Consider the following 4697-nt stretch of genomic DNA (forward strand, 5'->3'; position numbering starts at 1 on the left):
AGAAACGCCATACTTAGAAGTCTATTGGGAAATATTTTATTTTATACAGATTTATTACACATTTTATTTTCCTAACTTTCTTGAAAACCATCCAGAGAGACTCACCACTCAAGTGGGTCTTTTAGAAGCATATAGAGCAGGGGTGGAATTCAACAGGTTCTGACAGGTTCTGGAGAACCGGTAGCAGAAATTTTGAGTAGTTCGGAGAACCGGCAAATACCACCTCTGGCTGACCCCAGAGTGGGGTGGGAATGGAGATTTTGCAATATCTTTCTCCCAGGAGTGGGGAGGGAATGGGGATTTTGCAGTATCCTTCCCCTGCTACACCCACCAAGCCACACCCACCTAGCCACACCCCACCCACCAAGCCACGCCCACAGAACCGGTAGTAAAAACAATTGGATTTCACCACTGATATAGAGGTGTGTTTTTTTAAAAAAACAGAGAAAGCAATTCTCATCTTTTGACATATTTATCAGTTACCCATAGTTTACCAGATCTCCTGTGGACCTTGATTAAAATTTGATTAGGAACAGAGGGGAAATTTGCTTGATTCACTTTGTCATTTGAATTTAGCTATTGTTTTTTTCCCATTAGCAACAGCAATAATGAGAATTTAGCTAAAGACTGATACTGACATTCTTCCAAAATGTGTGTGTCCCTAAAACAGGGCTTGGTCCCAGGGGAGGCTCTTTTCACCCTCCTGGAGGCTCAAGAAAAGCCTCCAGAGCTTGGAGAAGATGAAAACGCCTCCCCCACCCCGCCATGGTGCAGGTGGCCAAGTAGGCCAAGCCCACCGTCGCCCCACCCACCTAGCAACTGGGCAGAGAACCGGTTCCTAAAATTTATGAATCCCACTCCTTCATCTATCCATCCCATCATTTTAACTGCTGTTTTAATTGTTTTAACTGGCTGTTTATCACATGCTTCCCAAAATCATATTCATCAGATTAGCAGCTAAATACTCTCTTTATACGACCCTGTAATCCCTTAATTGGAGATAGAGTTGGGGCAACTGGATGGAGCTGAGCATTTACTGGCCGGATGCTCTTCCTGACGCCATGTGGAGTTCACAGCAGATATTTTTTTCTTTGCGCCCTAGGAAAGAGAAACATCGGCAGTTATCTAGGATTGAACTCTCAACCTTCCGAGTGGGAGGCAAGTGTCTTTACCACTAGCCCACCGTGCCTCTCAGATGAGCAGTTAAATAAACCTGATACATACATAAATAAAACAAAACTGTAGTCTAAAGAAGCTTGCATGGGCTTCTCACCAGGATATTTTATGCCTCCTTCTGAATAATTGAATGTCCAATTTGATTCAACAAAATATATCTCCGGATGGGTTTACCTCAGGTGATGTGAAGAAGAGAATGGTAACTGCATCCAGTGGCCCATTTAATAATAAGTGTTGCATTCATCTTTTTATTGATCTGCCTGTTGAATAAAAAGACCGAGAAGCAGTGTCCTGTATTTGTAAAATGTTATGAAATTATTATTTGATTGCCAAATACCGCTTGGTGAATGGTGTCAAATTTTCTCCTCACGTTTTTTTCTTCTTCTTCTTTCTTTTTTTTTTTAATTTCTGCATTACCTTTCTGACAAGCTCTCAAGGCAATAATAATGGCTTATCAGCTTAAGGAAAATGATACGAAGGGGGATTGGGAAATAAACATTGGCAAAGAAATGGGGAAAAAAATCAAATTAAGGTACCAACTCTTATTAAATAATAATTAGATAGCTCAAGAACGGGATTTAATGGGACTTTTGGAGTCCGTTCTTGGTTTGATGCCCAAGATTACCCATAATGCAGTTTATCCTGTGGGCTTCAATTGTAACCGTTTCAAAAAGCGATGAAGTTAACAGATGAACAGCATGCTGTGTGCAACGGGCGAAGAACTTGTGGATGAATTTTATGGTAACTGAAACTGCAGAAATATTTAGACCTTGATCTATGTTTGCCTTTTAATGGCTATGTTCCCATCTTTCCAAGGATCCCAGTTGATGACAGAAAACGGGGAAGTGGATCAGAGGCATTTATGCTTAAGTTCAAGGGATAAAATTAAATAATAATGGGAGAAGTGTACATATCATGAGATCATCTGGACTGAGGATTTCTTGATTTATTTTTATTTGTTTTTTTTTAAAGTTATCTTTGGCATTTTATTATTTTAATTTATTTAATTGTATGTGTTATTTATGCTATGCTATGCTATGCTATGCTATGCTATGCTATGCTATGCTATGCTATGCTATGCTATGCTATGCTATGCTATGATTTTTTCTTCTCTCCATACACTCCAACCTAAAGGAAATCAACCCTGACTGTTCTTTGGAAGGACAGATACTGAAGCTGAAGCTCAAATACTATGGCCACCTAATGCAGGGGTCCCCTATCCCCAGTCTTTGGACCGGCATCATCTGCGGTATGTCAGCAACCATGCAAAGCCCCATCTGTGGGATGCAAGCAGAACATGAAACCATACACTGTCCAGTCTGTGGAAAAATCTTTCTCTACAGAACCGGTCCCTGGTGTCCAAAAGGTTGGAGGTCACTGACCTAATGAGAAGAGAGGACTCATTGGAGAAGACCCTAGTGTTGGGAAAGCTGGAAGGCAAAAGGAGAAGGGGAAAGCAGAGGGTTAGATAGTGAGGGTAAAGGTTTGTTCTATGAGCTTGTGGGTTGGTTTCCAAACATTTTGTTACCAAGCTAGGTAACATCACACACACACACCAGTAATTCACCTCCCAACAGCCCTGACCTGAGGTAATCTCTGTCCACCCCTCAAGCTGTACTTCGTTCAGGGCTGACATAGAGAAGAAGGAGGAGCATCTGGCAAGAGACCGTTTGACACTTCACCCAGTTAATTCCCTGGAGAGATTATTCCCTAGGAGATGAGATGGGAGGGGGGAAATTCCTGTGAGCTTAGTTAGTAGATAGGAGTAGAATGACTTGGAAGATGGTCAATCAGAACAGGAGAGCAAGCCAGGAAGGGAAGGGTTTTGGAGCAGGAACTCATTGCTGGCTACAATGAGTTTTGGAACAGAATGTCGTGCTAATAAATGAATGGGTTTTCATAAAGAACTTGGCTGAAATGCAATTTATTTTGAGACAACTTCAAATCTTGACAATCTCCTTATCAAAGACCCATCACCAGACTCATAGCTGACTCATCACAAGACTCTCACTTGACACACCCACACCTGTAGCCCTTATAAACAGAAGATTGACACTGACATCCCCTAAACTCCACTGAAGATGTTACTTTGCCTGGTAACGAAATGTTCGGAAACCAACCCACAGGCTTGGAGACTAAACCTTCACCCTCATCCTACATCTGAGCTACAGATATTTGCCACTATTGCAATGGTTAGATAGTGTCATCATTGCATCAATGAACATGAATTTGGGCAGAATCCCAGAGATAGTGGAGGACAGGAGGCCTGGCATGATGTGGTCCATGGGGAGTCAAGGGAAGTTGAATGCAATTTAGTGACTGAACAACAACCACACATTCTCTCTTTTGGACATGCCCACATGTTCTGCTTACATCCTTGGCATATCACACTTGATTGAATGTGTTCCTGGGTGCAAATAGGATTGGCCAAGAGAGGGAAAGAAAATAAATGTGGGGAGAAAGGAACAAAATAGCAGCTAATCTCAACTAAACTAACAGAAAGAGCCCCACTGACTCACCTCTTCCTCAGAAGCACAGAAGGGGGAAAACAGACCTCATATGTAGATATTCTAGTTTACATGGAGAAGGATCGTTAGTAGAATGACAGTCTGATGAACCTCCAAGTGGACAAGCCCTCAGTTTATCCCATTTTCATCTGATGAAGGGTAGTTTGACCAAATAGGAGTAGATTAAAATGGACCAATTCAAGCAGTTCGGACACTGTTTCTGGAGTAGAATGTTCCAGAGAACTCTAGAATATTCCATTCTTCCTCCAGATGATGCCCAACTGAATGTTCTAGGGTTTGTTTGTTTTTCAGAAGTCAATCCTCTGAAACAAAAGTAGTTTGTGGTGTTTTAGATGAAGAGTGGGTTTTACACGTACTTGCAAATACCTCACACCCTTTACTTCTTGCTGGGTCTTCCATCATTCTACATTTGTTTCTCCTGTTGCCGTCTGTCCAGTAATCACTAATCAGGAGCTTGTGGGGGGCACCTGACATACTGAAATAACTCTTGAAATTTCATTTTCACTGATGATTTTTCTTGCCTTGGATGGAAAATATTGATCCATCCAATCAATTCAAATCCTGAATTACACATTAGAGCTCCCGTCCACCTCCATTTGTGAAACCCTTGGGGCAATTGCCTCCCCTCTTAAAAAAAAAAAGATACTGTACATCATGTCAGAATGGAATTATTTCCTGACCTTGCAGAAGAAGCGTTATGTGAAAAAGGATCATTAACCAATTTTGTTGTATATATGATGTACAATGACCATAAAGGCTATACTACACATTAAATTCTAAGCTATGAAGAAGTCTGAGTTGGAGGGAAAGAGAGATAGAATTTTAAATTCAAAGGTGGGGCACAAATCCAAGAAGGCAAGAAAAAGAGAATTAGACCATTTTTCTTAAGGTGGGCTTGAGATTTGCTCCTCCAACTGTTGGAAGCTGGAGGAGGAAAGATGGCAACATTATTAAAAGAGACAGGCCTGGTTTGCCAGAAGATTTTTATGAGTT

General features: G+C 41.3%; 1 long non-coding RNA gene across 1 annotated transcript; it reads right to left on the reverse strand.

Moving 5' to 3' along the window:
• Nucleotides 1-847: 847 nt before the first annotated feature.
• Nucleotides 848-3917, reverse strand: LOC132712305 (uncharacterized). The gene is made up of 3 exons (XR_009622996.2): nucleotides 3696-3917; nucleotides 1351-1436; nucleotides 848-1098 (listed from the first exon to the last, which is right to left on the reverse strand). It is a non-coding gene; the product is annotated as an uncharacterized LOC132712305 (long non-coding RNA).
• Between the last annotated feature and the right edge of the window lie 780 nt (nucleotides 3918-4697).

Source organism: Pantherophis guttatus, chromosome 1 (genome assembly GCF_059756535.1).
Source record: "Pantherophis guttatus breed Tessera chromosome 1, ASM5975653v1, whole genome shotgun sequence".
NCBI classification, from domain to species: Eukaryota; Metazoa; Chordata; class Lepidosauria; order Squamata; family Colubridae; genus Pantherophis; species Pantherophis guttatus.